At 34.8% G+C, this 18,096-nt stretch overlaps 1 protein-coding gene across 5 annotated transcripts in view; it reads right to left on the reverse strand.

The window, feature by feature from the left end:
* Unc13c (unc-13 homolog C) overlaps positions 1–18,096 on the reverse strand; it is a 583,769-nt gene that overhangs the window by 515,431 nt on the left and 50,242 nt on the right. The window lies entirely within an intron of this gene.

Consider the following 18,096-nt stretch of genomic DNA (forward strand, 5'->3'; position numbering starts at 1 on the left):
GGCAAGCACTCTGCCACTAAGCTACACCCCTAGCCTGGGATAGCCTACTCTTATACCAAGCTAGAGTAACTACCAACAGGATCTCCTTGTAACTACCAGCAATTATATGGTAGTTCTTAAAGCTTAAGGTGGATCATAATCACCTATAGGGCTTAATAATGGACTCAACCCCACAGAGCTTCAAAGTAGGTCTGTTTGGGTGAGTTCAAGATTTTACATGACTAAATCCCTCCCCAGTGATGCTGATTTTAGGGAAACACATTAAAAACCATTTCCCTACACTAAATTTCCCTTCCATGTAGAATGGAAAGAATATTCCAAAGAGACAAAAGGCATACAAAGCAATCCTGTGAAAAAGAGTTTTCTGTTTAGTACTAGTGGCATTTTGCTTTCCCCAGAGATTTATGAAAACAAGGGCAAGGAACATGGAGTTTGAGGGAACAAGTGGAGAAAGCTGGCATACCTTCAGGACTTTGCCTGAAGTTTAGAACGTGGAGCTCAAGTTTTCTTCTAGAGGAAACCGTGACCTCTATAGTATTAGAGGAATAAAACATTCAGAAAGTCATCTTAAGTCACTTCGCATCTTGGCATAAATTAAGAATAAGTTACTGGTAAATAATACAGGCTTCTCAATTCTGAGGTTACCTTTAAAATGTACACAGAGATTTGACTTGCATACCTATGGTAAGAAGGAAAGGGGGAGAAACCTCTCTGCCCATGCACTTTCTACTCACTTTCTCCTTGATTCTTCCAAATAATAAAACATTGTGGAACCTTTATCAGGCATTTATACTGAGCATTTATACTGAGCAATCTCACTGCACATGAAGGATTTTGTAGAAGGGATCTCGTTCCTCTATGTTCTCTCATCTCTGTGTTAAAAGGCTCGCATCCTTTTTTCTCCACTATCTTGCCACCTTTGCTCTCTCCCACTTCAGCATGCATAAGATGGATTGCTGTACCATTTTTCTAATAAGAGAGGTAATATTCCAAGATCTGGACATGCATATAGGGGGCTACATACTTCATGGCAGTCTTAATGTGGTCTTTGTGTTCCAAACTTGCTTTCAGACAGAAAGATCAGGTATGAAGGAAAACTGGGCAGTGGTCCAATTAGTAAAAAACAACAACAACAACAACAACAACAACAAAAACACTCATCCAAGGGAAAAGACAGGCAAGATTTCAGTAGCAAAGCAAAGATGTTTCTTTATTTGTACAAGTAAAATGTACTGAATAGAGCACTCCTTTTCTTTCAGCAACCTAAATTCTGAGAGAGCATAGTCCTTGGTTACAGTCTTAGGTTGGGTTCTTCATTAGGAGGTAACTGTAGTTAATTTAAATCAGAGAACATATTGGCAGAGGAGTGGAAAGCAGGAAAGGGAAAAGAAGGAAACCAACACAGAAAAGTTAACTCCATGAGGAACTGGGGCTCATTTCTGGACAATGGTATAAGACATGCCTTGAGTTTCTTAAGTGCAAGGAAACATATCTATCAATTCCCTCCAGTTGTTAGTTAAGGCTTGCTCCACAGGTGTTAATTTTACTGATTTTTCTGACCCGTTCCGAAAAGGGCCTTGCATGCTCTTATAGTCAGAGAAATTACACAAAGAGTCACAGAAGCAAAGTGAATGTGTCTGATTGATATACAGAGAGTACTCACAGATTTCCTACAGTCCTTTGGGGATTTCTCCTTTTCTATCATTCAATTCACCTAAATATCTTAGTTGTCAGTAATAAATCACACCCATTGGAAGTTAGACATATTTCAGTTTCATTTTCTTTCACTTTCTACTAGTGCCAGCTTACTTGTGTTTATCCCGTTAATAAATTATATCAATATCTTCTTAAAAATGTATGCAGGAACAAATTCATTCTAAAAACTAAAACACCATTTATTAAAGTTTAGATATGTCCCCTAAAAGCTCATGTATAAGACAATGCAAGAAAGTTTAGAGGTGAAATGATTGTTGTGAACCTTAATTAGAGGATTAATCCACTTGAAAGGATTAGCTGGGTGGTAACTGTAGGCACAAAGGATATAGCTGGAGAGGGTAGGTCACTGAGGGCATGCCATTGGGGTATACATTTTGTTTCCAGTGAGCAGAGCTCTCTCTGCTTCATTTTTACCATGTCCTAAGCTGCTTTCCTCCTCCACTATGATGATCAACCTCCCCTATGGCCCAAAGCAATGGAGTCAACCTTCTATGGATTGAAACCTCTGAAAGTGTGAGTCCCACATAAACTTTTTCTCCTCTAATTGTTCTTTTAAGGTCTTTTGATCACAGCAACAAAAAAGCTGGCTAAAATACCATATATGTCTAAAAGCCTTCATAATTTATTCTTTAAACAACTGAGAAAAATATGCTCAAAACTTTTCAAATGCATACTGACAGTAAGAAAAAAATCAAATTCCCACATTTGCATTTAGTCTAGACATGATTACAGAGGAAAATCCTTCAGTTGATATGCTTCAAGCTACATCTCTGACATCAGTACAATAGCACTTAGTTGTTTGCTTTTACCAGCACATATCAAAAAAGAATATCAAAATAAAAAAATAGAATCTCAAGAAACATATTTTCCCAAAATAAATAATTACCAACTTTTAATTGAATAGTTAGTTTAGTATAACTTCATCAGGGAAATGATAGAATATAGGACAAAGATATGATGATCAAGTTGGCAAAGACCAGCTTCTAAGCAGCTAAATTAGTATTTGAGGAAATCCAAATATGCAGAAGCATTACTTTGAGTTGTTTTAACTAATTGAGAAGTCAAACATGACGATTTTATTATAATAAATAAATTATTTGTATTGCCTCTTTGTGAACTTAATCAAATTAATTTGCCTTTGGAGACAGAGTAGTTCTTGGAATGTAATATATAGCATAACCAAATTCAATTTCTCAAACAATGTCTCACTGGATGTGGTGGTACACACCTGTAATACTTGCTAACTCAGGAGATTTAAGCAGGAGGTTTTCAAGTTCAAGGCCAGCCTGGGCAACTTAGTAATATCACCAATCAAAACATAAAAATAAAATAAAATACAAAGGACTAGGGATATAGCTCAGGATAGAGCATTTTCCTAGAATGCATGAGGCCCAGGGTTTGATCCCTAGTAATATAAAAAGTTTATTTATCTTCAGACTATAATTAAAAAGAAAAATGAAGAAACAATGCAATCTAACACCTGAATCAAACAACATAAGCCACAAAGAATACTGAAAAAAAATAGAAATCAGCCATTGAAAGTCAATTCTGTGCATGCCTACTGCTCATCAAGACTAAATAGAAAAAAATAAGAAAAAAACATGCAAAAAACAAATATAAATGGTATGGTTTAGTTATGAGGTGTTCCCCAAAATTTCATGTGTAAGGCAATGAAAACAAGTTTAGAGGTGAAATTACTGTGTTATGAGAGTTTTAATCTAATAAGTGCATCAATCCCCTGATAGATTAATTGGTGGTAACTGTAGACAGGTGGGATGTGGCTAGGGGAGGTAGGTCATTGGGGCTTGCCTTCAGGATATATATTTTGTCCTTAATGAGAGGAGAAAGCTCTCTCTCCCTCTCCACCCCCACCTTTCTCCCTCTCTTCCTCTCTCCTTCCTGGCTCCATGTCCCCAGGTGCTTTTCTCCACCACACTCTTCTGCCATGATGTTCTACTTCACCTTAGGCTCAAAGCAATAGAGTTGTCCACTCATGGACTGAGACCTCTGAAACCATGAGCCTTTAGCTGAAGCAGGAGAAGGAGAATAGCTTAACTAGAGAACTAAAATAAAAATTGGAATCTTGACCCACTAAAACTTCTCCCCTAAGATTTACTAATAAGCTAAAAAAGCAACAATGTTTTGGAAGCATCACAAGAATACACAGAGATTTTAAGAAAAAAAAAAAGATCTGAAAAATAATATTGTTATTAGCTTTCTGACTATTGATATATCATTTTAATTGTTTCCCATTAAATGTGTGATATGGAAATTTTATTAAAGGAAAATGTTTATATCATATATGTAGGATGAAATTCAGGAACTATTTGAAACTATTTCTTCGTATATATAACAAAATTTGAAATGCAGGTACAAGTCAGTATTCCTGACTTTTATATATCCAAACTGCCCATATGCCAGTTATTTAAATAGCATCCAAACAACCAAGTGGGCAATGCTACCTTGGTGAATCTAAACATTACATTAACATATAGTACAGTTCTTTCCTGATGAGAAACAACATTTGTTTAAGGATTTTCACCTTTTCTCTTTGTTTATACAATCGTATTTAACTTTTTGTAAATAGTCTTAATATTAAAGAAAAGTTCTAATATAAAGAACCTTTTCCTCTGAACCATTAGAGAGTAAATTGCTGATATTTGCCATCATTCATAATTACTTTAATATTTCCTCTAAGTCAGAACATTCTACATAACTAGAGTGCAATTTTCACAATTGAAAAGTTAATACTAATACATTTTCTACCACTTAATTATCAGATTATTTCCAGGTTCTGTTACTTGCTTAATATTGTCTTTCATATCAACAGTGTCTCATTCAGATCTCTGAATTGCACTTAATTGTATTTTGTAGTCTCCTTCAGACTCAAATATTTCTCGGCCTTTCCTTGACCTTCATGACCTTTAATCTTTTAAGGAGAAGACTTGTACAATGTGCCTTAGGTGGTTTTTTTTCTGGTTTCTTTATGACTAGAAGCAGATTACATGTTTTGTGGAAAATGAATCATAAAAGTGATTCTTAAATTTTCTCTTTGAAAATCATCATGTGGCCTATAATTTTAATTTCCCATTATTGATATTAACATTGATTCCTAAAGGTGGATCTGCTGGGTTTCTGTTCTGTGATATTGTCTTTTTCTTTTGTAATTATTTAGTGTTCTGCAGGGAGATAATTTGAGACTATATAAATTTCTCTGTTCCTCATCCAATTTCCAATTTATTCATTCAATTGTACCTATAATGGATCTATGTCTTATTTTATAGTGTGACTGTTATTTGTTAGTATTATTTTTAAAATTCATTTTTTTCAGAAATGTTCTAATTTTTGAATTTCAGACTTTTAGAACATTTGTAACAATAGTAAAAGAACTCTTAGGAAATATTGCCCAAATTTTAACAATTTACTATCTTTGCTTTATCCCTTCTCCTCTTCTTTTTCTAGATAATATATAAAAATAGAGAACAAAGGGTTTTTTTTCCTCTGAACTATTTGTGAGTTGTAAACATGAAACCTACTTAATGATAAATACTTTTATTTCTTAAAAACAAGGAATTATATAACTATAGTGTAATGATCAAAATTAGGAAACTGAATTTAGCTCAATATTAAGATCTAATCTACAAACTTTATTCAGAAGTTACCAGCTATTTCTTTCTTTTTTTGTTTTTTAAGCAGCAAAGAGGTGTTTATTGTGAGCTAGCTCCGTCCTTTGCGCCCACACAGTAACTGGTGACACTGAGAGGCCCTGAGCCCAGGGTTTGCAGCAGTTTTATACACTCTTTGGGGGAAGGCAGGGACTTCACATACATCATAGCATCTCTTAGTAAATCATCACACACCATGGGAAAATCATAAAACAACTCTAAAACATGATAGCGCATTCACTGGCGGGAACATTTGGGTAATGGTGATTGGTTAGTACAAGAGGGGGATTTGTTTGAACTGATTGGTTTAAGCCACGAGGGGAGTACATGCTGAACTACATGGTTTCCCAACATGTTATCAACCACCATAAACTACTGGGAGGATCATCTGGCATCCCAGGTATTTTCCCTGTTTCATGCTGATTGGTGGTTGCTAGGGTCCTCACCTAGCCTGACTCAGGGACACCTGGCTCCACAGATCTCTCCTGTTATTTGTGATAAACAACTCAGCAGGGTGGGTATGTGCCTAGGAGTGCAGTAACCAGCTATTTCTATAGTGTCATTTATAACCAAAATAAATACATTCCTGGAGGATTTAAATTAGGAAAAAAACAAAAACAAAACAGAGCTATGGAGCAGAGAGAAAGGATTTCCTGCCACCTTGAAACAGCACGAAGCTGGAGACCAAGTCTTCAACCTTTAGGGGGAAATAAAAGACCCAATCTATAGCAAAACAGTTGTCCTAGATAGCAAGGGAAAAGCACAACCTTTACAGTTCAGGAAGGCAAACAACCTATAGAATAGATTTTAACGTAAAAATTTAAATACCAAATATTTAAGATGGAGTTTAACACATGGAAAATCACTCTTTCTTCTTGGAGCGTATACCCCAACACCATAAAAATGTTATTTATAATTCAATTCATTTATGCTTATTGCAATCTACATAAAAATACCACCAGGAATTTTTTAAGTCAAAAAGTCTATACAATGGTTTTTAAAAAAGAAGTTAAAAGAGTAAGGAGAAAAGAAGCTCTTCTTTACAGAAGAATGCTCATTAATAAAGGTAAAAGACAGAATTAGAAAAATCATCATTTTGTAATCACTATAGTAATTATAAACTCAAGGAAGAATTATTACTGAGTGCTAAAACTACTTTGCAGAAGATTGTAAAATATTCCCTAAATCTCAGAAATATTTTCCCAGAGATTATTTACTATAATAATTTACCTTATGTGAGATAATAGATAAGTTCATTTACTTCACTATATAATAATTTCCACTATCTATGTGTATCCCCAAAACACATTGTAAGTCTCATATATACCCAATACAATTTATTTGTTTAAAAACACAATGAGATGCTACTTCTCTCTCAACAGGATGCCTATAATGAGGCAATCAAATAACAATAAGGGTTGGTGATAATGTGAATAAATGAGAATTCTCACACATTGCCAGCAGAATTTGAAAATTGTGTATTCATTTTGCGAAATGATTTGGCAATTCCTCAGAAAGTTAAATACAAAGTTCCATATGACCAAGCGATTCTACTCTTAGACATATACCCAAGAGAATATTAAACCTGTGTCCACATAAAAACCTATCTATGAATGTTCATAATAGAAGTATTAACAATAGCCAACTTTTTTCCATCAGTCTGTCAACTAATGAATAAACAAATTTGGTATAGCCATACAATGGAATATTATTCATCCACAAAAAGAAATGTAGTATAGACATATGCTTCAATATGGATTAACACAAAATGTCCAAAATAGTCAACTCCATGGAGACAAAAATGGTGAATAGTAGTTTCCAGAGGCTTAGAGGAGGGATTCGTTTGAACTGATTGGTTTAAGCCAATGAGAAGTAACTGCTAATACATACAGTGTTTTAGGGTGAAGAAATTTCTAAAATCTGGTGATAGCACAACTCTGACATACAAAAACTACTGAACTATACACTTTAAAAGAATGGATTCAATAATATGTGAATTATATTTCAATAAAGCTGCAATTAAAAAAAAAGTATTCAGAAATTGAGGACCTAGTTGTAGGTGATATAAGGCCCAAAAGAGAGAAGAAAATATTAGAACCCTCAACTGAGAGAGAAAATATTCTTGAAAAAAATCCAGGATAGGGCAATTCCAGTGACAGCATTCACACACAAGTTCTGCAGGTCTACACATTAAAGACCCAGAGCTGTACAGACCATGTAGCACCAATAGGAACCTAGTTCCCCTTACAAGAATGAATTGAGTATGTTCAGATTCCTCCCCATGCTATTCCCCAAGAGAGAAGCTGGAAGAGGAAAGAAGCTCAAACTTGCTTAGAGAAGACACAATTCTCTAGCCCCCATTTTGTGATTTAAGCTCCAAATCAGCCTCAGAGTGAAAATAAACTGATACAAAGAACTATCAGTGATAAATTCTTTTCATTTGATACTTTATGTAAAAAATAAGAAGTTTAGAAAATAAGAAAAGTATTTTGGCAATTATTTGAATTTAGGCTCCAACATTTGACTCTGCAGGTTTGTGATTTCTTGTAACTCCAAGCACAACTCCATCGTGCTAAATTGAGATGTACAAGACCCAGTAGTGAAACAGTAGGCTTCCATAAATCTTACTAGCTAATCCTCTTCACCACTGACAGCACTATACCCTCCAGAACAGACACACTTCATCAGGGAAAAGTGTTAGAAATATTCCCTTATCCAGAACTGTGCCCAGTGATGGCCTTCTTCAACAGATGACATCAAATTATTCATATGGAGCCAGATGTCTCATGTGCATTTGAGAACAGTTATTTCATATCTTTCTCAGAACTTGCCCTCAACTTAAAACTATTTGGTACCACTGTCTCAACTGTCAAGGACATAGAGTTAGTCCTCCTGCCAATTAGAAATGTCATGAGAGTCTTCACATCTCAACTCTGAGAAATGTCATGGAATTCTGGCAAAAATTTTGAAAGATTCAAGTTACCATAGCTTCTGGTGCCTGAATTAGAGAATTAGTCTGAATTCTTCTCTGATCTTAATCAAGTTTTCCTCAGGAATCATAGGCTAATTTGTAATAGACACTAATTAAGTCAAGTTAGGATTTAGCTCTTAAAATACATTAAAATGCATCTTAGGGAGATTAAAAGAAGCAAAAAGTAAAACTATAACAATAAAGATAAAATCTAAATTATAGGTAAACATCTCTCTAATTATATGAATGAAGAAAATCTTGCAAATTTAAAAAATGAAGATATCATGTAGGGCAACTTACCACATGATATATATAAAATCTATAAATAGTGATGATGAATAAATATTATGTTAGGAAAATTTTTGTTCCAAATATGCAAGTTTAATATTTTACTATGTGTAAAATTCTCAAAAGAGAAAACATAAGCAGGGCACGGTGGCACATGCCTATAATCCCAGTGGCTTGGGAGGCTGAGGCAGGAGGACTGAAAGTTCAAAGCTAGCTTCAGCAGTGGAGAGGCATTAAGCAACTCAGTGAGACTCTGTCTCTAAATAAAATTAAAAATAGGGCTGGAGATGTGGCTCAGTGGTTGAATGCCTCTGAGTTCAATCCCTCATACCTCCCCAACACACACATACACACAAAAAGAAAAAATACATATTAAAGTATCAAATTTTCAACTTAGTAAGTTACGATTTCAAAATGCAAAAATATAGAAAGTCAAACCAAAGTACCATTTATTCATTTATCAATTTAAAAAGGCCTCAGTATCATAACAACTCTGTAGTGCTTACGATGTACCAATTATTCGTCTTAGTTCTCTTTCTTTATTAACAAATTTAATCCTCAAAATAATCCTATGGGTAAGCAAGATTATTTTCATCATTACAATTTAACAAAGTGAGATACAGATAAATTAAGTAACTTAAGTTAAAGTTGATATTTAAGGTGGTTCATTTCTAAAATTATTCTCTTAACCACTAAACTCCATTGCCTTGGGTTGATAGAAAGTGTATGACATTTCAGTCATACTCATTCATTACTGCTTAGAACATAATTTCTGAAATATATTTTCTGTGTATCTATCAAGAATAGAGACATAATTTCTGAAATATGTTTTCTGTGTATCTATCAAGAATCTTGACAGTAATTTTTAGCCTCTGTTTCAATATTTTACTTCTAGGAATCTATCTTAAAATAATATTTAAAATGCAACAGGTTTATGCACAGAGAAGCTCATGACAATATTTATAATAACAGAAAGAAAATAAGAAATAATCTAAATGCCAAATGCTGTGAGAATTTTTATGTTAATTATAATTTGTAGAAACAAAGAAACATCTGGCAGCAAATGAGCATAACATGAGTTTTCATGAAATGGAAAATGAGGCAGGATAGATTAGGAAACTTTGTCCCAGGTCCCATGCCACCTCAATCCACAGAACTGATGTGGGGCTAATGACCACCTTTTCATCCTGCCCCACTGCTGAAATCCAAGGAGCTAACTTTCCCAAAGTGTAAATAAGATTTTCTTCTCAAAATGATTGCCTGCCCATCCCAAGGAATATGCTCAGAGAACCCCAAGTTTGACCTATAGTAACATAGAAGGGAGAATTCCCTACCTAAAACTTCATACATATTATTTGCATCTCATGCATTTAATGTAAAACTTGGGAACAAGCATTTGGTGCATGTGCAATAGGCACTTTGGGCAAGGCACAGGAATCTGTCAGTCAACCCTTGTTTAGCATAGACCACTCCTAGCAAAAAGCATCCCAAAGGAAAACAAAGAACTAAGAAATGTACATAAGCCCAGACCCTCTCTGAGTCTGCTGCCAATGTCTTTGTCATGTCCCTGCTGTGAGGGTGCAGGGTATCTTATTCCAATAAACTCTACTAATTGCTGCTTCTCTTTGTCTTCATGAATACTTTTTACCACTCAGGCCATCACCCAAATTCCATGACAGGAAACATTTATAATGCTAAACACTGCAGAATGTAAAATTTTATGCATACTTCTCACTTTTTTAAAAAGACAGAAATTTACTTATTCAGCACATATTAAAAAGCTGCTCTATGGTATCTATAAACAAAGTCCTCTGCTCTGGTGAAACTAACTTTCCAATGGAGCAAGCAAACAACATATTAAATAAATGAACTGCATCTGAATTAGAAAGCTAAGTACAATTGAAAAGAGAAAGTAAAGAGCAGAGTAATGGGAACTGTAAATGGTAGGTTGGCACATGCAGATACATCACTGAGATACTATGAGACAAGCATCCCTGAGATACTATGATTTGAGCAAGGACTTTGAGGAGGTAAGGAGTTTAGCTAAGTGAATATTTGAGGGAAAAGCATTTTAGGGTGAGGGAAGAGCTGGAGGAAAGGCTCAATAACAGATGCTATTGGTATTGGATGCTTCCCTACAAACACACTTGAGACAGTTTACTACAAACACCTGTGGTTGTCTTCCTGCAGGCCTTTATATCCAGGCTGTAGAACATGCTAAGCCAATACACGAGGCAAGCTGAAAATTAATGGCTTTGGAAGCAGGACTTGACCCATCAGCTAAGGTATTGAGGAAAACACCCCCATTTCCCTGCCTTTGTGTAGGATAACTTAAAGATTATGTTCAACACTGTCACTTAGAGCAATATTTCTTAAATATTAATCAGTGCATAGGAAGTCTCTAAAGTCCTTTCTGAGTGGGGCCTGCAATTCCTGGGAGTCTCATTTCAACAAACTCCTAGGCAAAGCCAATGCTGCAGTCTCCAAGCTACACCTTAAGTAGCAAGGTCATGCAGATACTTAGTGGGATTGGGCCCACTTGCATATAGCATAAACAAATTTCATATCAGCTTCCTTCCCATCCCAGATTTATCTCCTCTCTCCCATAAAGTGTTACCTTGACATCACCTTCAAAATAAACTAGTTGCATTCACTTCATCTTAGGTGCTGTTTCTGGGAAAGCCCTAAGGATAGGAATGTCCCTGGTCAGCTAGAGAAACATAAGCAAGAACTGGAGCTGAATGAGTAAGTTAAGTACTGGGATAAGAAAAAGAATGTGTGGAGGTAATAAGAGAAAATCATACAAGACAACTATAAGGGTTGGGGATTGCTTCAGTACAATAAGAGGCTCTTATAGAGTTTTGAGCAGAGGATGAAAAGATAATATGCTCTGACATTAATATCCTCACCCTAGCAACCAGTGGGGTCAAGGGGGAAACAGACATCAGTTCAGAGGTTATTGCAGAAACACAAGATGGAGATGATGGAGGAACATGAGGAACTGAGAAGAAAACTGAATCAAGTAATTGACTCAGTAATTGACACACAAGTAATCAGATTCTGAACATCCAAATGAAGCAGTTAAGCAAACAGTTGTATTGTAACAGGATTTAGGAAAGGTCTATACTAGGAAATATGAAAGTGGTCAACATCAGCATGTTAGTGCCTTTTAAAGTCATGGGACTATGAAATCAGTTAGAAAGTAAGTATAAATAGAAGAAAAATAAGAAGTCTAAGAACTGAGTCCTCAACTTTAGTCTTAGAAACTGGAGGTCAGTTATGTTCCAAGTCAACAGTAGCAATATCTGTGTGCAGAGATTCTTGGTAGTTGTTGTTGTTATTATTAATTTTACTGACATTATCTTGCCTTCAGTGTTATGTCTGTGGAGCCAAAGACCCAAGGGAAATGCAGCATCCAATGACTTGTCATTCTGTCTCACTGTGGCCCTGCCAGTTGAGTACCATATGAAAGGAATAAAGAAATTTGACAATTCAAAACAGGCAATAAAATTAAATGAGATTTCAAAAGTATTACATAAGTAAAATATCTGATGGAATGAAAATAAAATGTGTTTTGAGCCATATAAAGAAAACATTAAACTGTATGAAGAAAATCAAATAAATGCAAAACCTGATCAAGCCGAGGAATACATACAACATCAATGGAGTGGACAGAAATGACACCTAACAATAACCTGAACCCAATAACAATAACCTGATGACTTCTACAAAGCATGAGGACTCCATTATTACAGAAACCATAAAAAGCAGGTTTTCACGTAGGTAAGGACATGGGGAGAACCAAATTCTGTGCCTAGACCCCAAACCTTCCTTGATACAACCTCCACAGGCCTGAGATAGAACAACTGTCTTTTAAACAGCAAGGCTGAGATGTTATCATAGGATATATCAGATCCACACCATACTTAAAATACATATTAGTTTCAGAAAATGATTTTTGTGAAATTGGAAAGCACCTATGTTTAGTAGTTGTTAAGGCTTAGATGTGAGGTGTCCTCCAAAAGCTCAGGTGTGAGACAATTCAAGAAAGTTGGAGGAGAAATGATTGCATTATAGCCTTGACCCAATCAGTGAATAAAGCCCTGATGGCTGAAGTGGTAGGGTGTGGCTGGAGGAGGTGGGAATTGGGGTGTGGCCTTGGGTATGTATTTATATCTGGCAAGAAAAGTCTGTCTCTGTCTCTGCTCTCTGATCACATGTGAACTGTTTCCTTCTGCCACACTCTTCCACCATCAAGTCCTGCCTTATCTTGATCCCTGAGGAATGGAGCCCACCTTTTATGGACTAAGACTTCTGAAACTGTGAGCCCTCAAATAAACTTTCCTCCTCTACAGTTGTTCTGGTCGGGTCCTTTAGTCACAGCAGCAAAAGAGCTAACTGAAATAGTAGTTAAAGTATTAGAAATATTTTGAATGATTTGATTTATAAAACTAACATGAGTTTAGAACTATAAATTAAGCCGTAAAATAATTAATTTTAGAATTGTGATGTCCTTCAAAGAGAGTTTAATTATGTTTCTAAACAGTGTCAGGATACTCAAGAAAATCTGGTATCCACCGAAATATTTATAAGTTTAACTTCTAATTATTTTAAAAATTCTTAATTACTTAGGAAACTTTTGCTTATCGGTCAGTTATAATTCTTAAAAAGAAAACCAAATGGTTTTATGTATAATTGTAGTTTTTAAACTTCAAAATTGTTTTACTAATTTAATTTATAAATGGGACATAACATTAATTTAGAGTCTTCTTGATTCTAACAAGTGATTGTTAAAAAAACACTGCATCTAAAATAGAGTAAGATATACATGTTAACTTAGAAATATAAGGAAGTGTGTTTTTTAAATGCTTGTGACTATAATAAAGTGAATATTAATTTTAAAATATTATATCTAAATGGAATGCCTTTGTTCAAAAGTTCCATTCAAAGACAAAAATTTTAAAAATCAATCCTTGTTTTTATACTTCTCAGTTTTTGATAAATGAACATAGATTCTTATATTGATTAAACTTTACACAGTACACAGATATAGTTTTATTTGGGGAAAAAATTTGTCTTTAATAGGATACAAAAATGAATTCCACCAAATGAATAAATTCCTTAGTACTTCTACAAGTGGTAAACCTAACCATTTTCCCTCTAAATGCTAACCAGATAGTGTTAGAACACATAGAGACAAATTCTTAGGACTCTCTTGTATAAATCAGACAACTATTTTCTAATGTGACCACCATGTCCATGAACAGGCCAAACTTATATCTTCCTGTTAGAAGTCAGTTTAGTGGTTACTTTATGAAAGCGGTATCTGTAACTATACATCAAATGTATACATCTGGTATAGTATAATAAAAATGTATATTCATTTTAAAGTATAAAGAAATTCAAAATTTTTTCCTGTAATCAATAGATACTAAAATAGCAAAATAGTTATTGATATATTCTGATTATTTTCCAAATGATAAGCATGATGTAAGCCTTTATATATATTACATGATAATCTAATGATAAAAATATTATTGTTCCAATTTTACAGCTGAGAGTCAGGGAATAGAAAGTTTACACTACTTTTCCAGGGCACATGGTGGAGTTCAAAGAGCAACAACTCTATCTTTTTTGACTACTATGAAGCACCTGCTTTTAATCACATCAATGCAGTATGTAAAAGTGCAACTTTTGTTAAACAGGAAACCTGAAAAATTATGTGGATACTAAATAGTGGGGCTGGTAATTAAAATAGGCAGAAGAAGTGATGCTAGATTCAAGACAGGTATTTGTTTTCAAGAGTTAGGAATGTGTTTTAACAAGAAAGCAGAGTATTCAGGATAGATCTCCCCAGTCTTGTCCTTTGGTAGCCAAAACAAGATAAAATAAATTATATTTAGTTTTCAGATGAAACTCAATGTCTTGGAGGTTCTGCCCTCTATGTGGACAGAGTGGCCTGCTTCTGGCAACTTAGTAAAGACATTGAAATGTGCTCCCCAAAGAAGCATCTGCAGAACTGAAACATAACAACTTCTGAATGTTAACAAATAAGAGATACAATCATTAATGCCTTTAGGAAATGTAAGACTTCCCTGAGGCTCATTTCTCTCTCCATCATTTGAAGGATTTGAACTAGAAGAGGACTTTTCCATCAGAGCCAGATAATTATTTTCTAGGGTATCTGTCCTATGTTCTCTGGGAAGCATTTCTGGCCTCTATTCACAAGCAATAGTAGCATTCACAGATGAGAATCAATGAATGAGACAAACACTGAGGCCTTTTCAGTTTTGAAATATTCATATTCTGGGAAATCTTTTGGTTAGTTGTTCAAATTCTTAAATGCTAATCCTCTTTAGGAAGAAACGCAGAAGAGCAAAATTAGGTAGAGATAAGCCAGTGTCCCTAGAAAGGAAAGGGATTATGTTTTAGGGAAATCTCTCAAGTTAGCATGCAATAATAATTCTTTATAACCATAAGTCTCAGAGGCCACACTACAAAGTATCACCGAAGTATTACTATAGGACCTGTTTCTTAAGACAGAGGAATTTATGACTCCATCTTCATTTTTCCTACTTTGTTCTGACATCCAATGACTTCATCTAAGAATATAAATCCTCCTGTCTTTGATTTAATACCTTTTCCCTGTATGAAACCTCTCTGTGAGTGGCTTGGCTTTTTGGAAACGTGTCTCTGCTTCCTAGTATCATGCTCTCATTCATTCTCATTTGTGTTGCTGCCATCTTGGATGATGAAAAGCTTCTCATCACCTGTGGAAATTGGCTCCCACATTCCCCTCTGAGTGATGGGGCTGTGGCAAAGGCATTTTTTTTTGTACATAAAGTCAGAGCTCCAGTCACTTCCCAAGTAACAAAGATGTGGGTGTCCAGCATTGGGCTTTAGATTTAACATGAATGAAATAAGGTCGGGTGAACTTGAAGAGAGCTTCCCATACAGAGGAGTATCTCTATAGGAGATAATGAGCTTTTATGGAGTTAGTCAGTAAATTAGCAGTTAGTATTTACTTAGTACTTCTAAATTCTCATCACCATCACTAAGACATTTTGGTTTGTTTTATTACTTAAATAATACATTCCTGTGAGTTTTCAAAATAAAAACACAGGGGATATAAAGTAAAATCTATATGTATGCGTACACAGCACACACACACACACACACACACACACAGAGTCACAGGACCGGAGGTTCTGCACCTTGGCTTTTTTTCAACCTAATATAGCTCAAGCAGCTGGACATTCCTCATCTTTATGATGAAAGTGGAGTAATCCCTTGTCCAAACACATTATGCACTTTTAACAAGTACTCTTTATGGATGTTTAAGTTTTGTGTTTCACATGATAATGCCATGATGAATAAATAGCCTTTTGCATGTATATCTGATGAATCATTCATATGAAAGAAAGGGTATGTTCCTTTAAAACTAGTAATTACTGTTAAATCATCCTTGAAAGTGGTTGCACCAATGTCTACTCTTCTGGGGGCCTTTTGAGGCAGTCATGAGAAGAAAAGTTTCAGATTTCTACATCATAGCAAATTGCAGATTATAGGAATTTGATAAACTGGGTTCTTTCTACTCTTGTCCTCTTGCTCTATGGTCTCCCTCCTATCTTTAAAATGTTTGATACATACAGCAAATGGTTAAATTGTATCTAGCATTTGGAGAAGGTTTGGAAGCAGTTTCTAAGGAGAAAAGACCATGTAGTCAAAATTATCTTACAAAATGTCTTAAAATAGCTCACAAGTACATTGTGCATAATTTTGTATCAACAAATTTGACATTAGTATGTATGCAGAAATAACAAAATTTATAGTAATGTATAATGTAAATTAAGTAAACATACAAAGTAGAATATCACATCACTGTATTCTTAAAGATTAATTATTATCAGTTCAAGGAGATACTAGCACTTTAAAAGTGCTCAAGAATTTATAATTACCAAGGAAAACAAATAATTACATTTCACATCTTATATTTACCTAAATGCTTGAAGGAAACAGAATTAATAGTTAAAATGACTTTCCTATGAAAGAGATGAATTACAGAGGTGTGAGCTGATTTATAATTACTAAGGGAATTATAATACTGGGTGTTCTCCAACTTGACCAATTTCAGAAACTTAGGGGATACTACAAACAATACATATCCCTAAGTCCCTTTCCAGGCCCACTGAATTTGAATCCTCAGATGGGAAAACACAGAACCTTAGTACATAAAATCTTATCTAGGTGATGTTGCCATGCATCCAGACTTGAGCCCAAGTAGTCAATGATCTCCAAGAACATTCCAGTTCCCAAATTCCAATACTATTGATAAATTTAGAAACATAAACTAAATAATCACTTTTCTTATCAGCTAGCAGAGAAAACTAGGAGCTAAGAAATAAAGAAATGACATTTCTCTTAACATTTTTCAAATTTTTTTAACTTGTTCTTTTTAAAATTGTTTGCATTTCAGACTTTCATCTATTATTGATAAATAGAAGGGCACTGGTTATTTTGCATTTGTGTTTCTTTCTATAAATTAGGAGATGAGCTCTGAGGTATTTAGCCCTATTATTAATGTATTTATGCCATCATTAAGGAAGCAGTTATTTTAATAGAAGCTTCCTTTCATTGAGATTAAAAATTTACTCCTACAGTTGTCTGCTTGGCGAAAATCAGTTTCTAGTAAGTTCTCTAACACCTGTGTAATCTTGACCAACATATTTACCCTCCAGAATTTCACTTCCCTCAAGTTGTAAATGACAGCACTGGCCTAAATGATTTATAAGGTTCCATACAACCTAAAAACCCATGAGTCTAAGAAATGCCATATTAAATCTACATGTCTTCCCTTGTCTGATGTTGCACTTTAAAAGAGTCTTCAAAACCCAATACCTTGTGCTAAGCAGAGTATGACAAGTAAACAACACTCAACAGTTATTTACATGTCAAGTGTGGGTTTCAATTCCACAATGCAATGAAGAATCTCAAGGTGAAAAAAGTTTCATCCAGGAGCTAGCGTCTAGCATGTCCAAGCATTGCTTACATTCACTCAGGCCTATAATCAAAGGAGTGTTTTCCCATCAATTAACTTGATTTTTCTTGACATGGGAATGACTGCCTTCCACACAAACTGCTTTTCTTTCTAAATCATTCATGCAGAAAATGAACAATAGAGGGAGGAGGAAAGGAAAAGTGGAAATACTAGGAAATGATATTGGCCAAATTATTTTGTTAGTATTGTGTGCATGTATGAATATCTAACAATGAATCTCACCATTATGTACAACTATAATACTCCAATAAAAAATATGGAAAAAATTAAGAAATAAAATTCAAAATACCAAAGCTGGCAAAACTACCAATAAAATTCAATCACAATCATGACTTAAACTCAGGACATAGCAACTATCTGACTTGAACTAGAATGTAGATGTATGTTCTCCTCCTATA

This window comes from Marmota marmota, unplaced genomic scaffold (genome assembly GCF_001458135.2).
Source record: "Marmota marmota marmota unplaced genomic scaffold, marMar, whole genome shotgun sequence".
NCBI classification, from domain to species: Eukaryota; Metazoa; Chordata; class Mammalia; order Rodentia; family Sciuridae; genus Marmota; species Marmota marmota.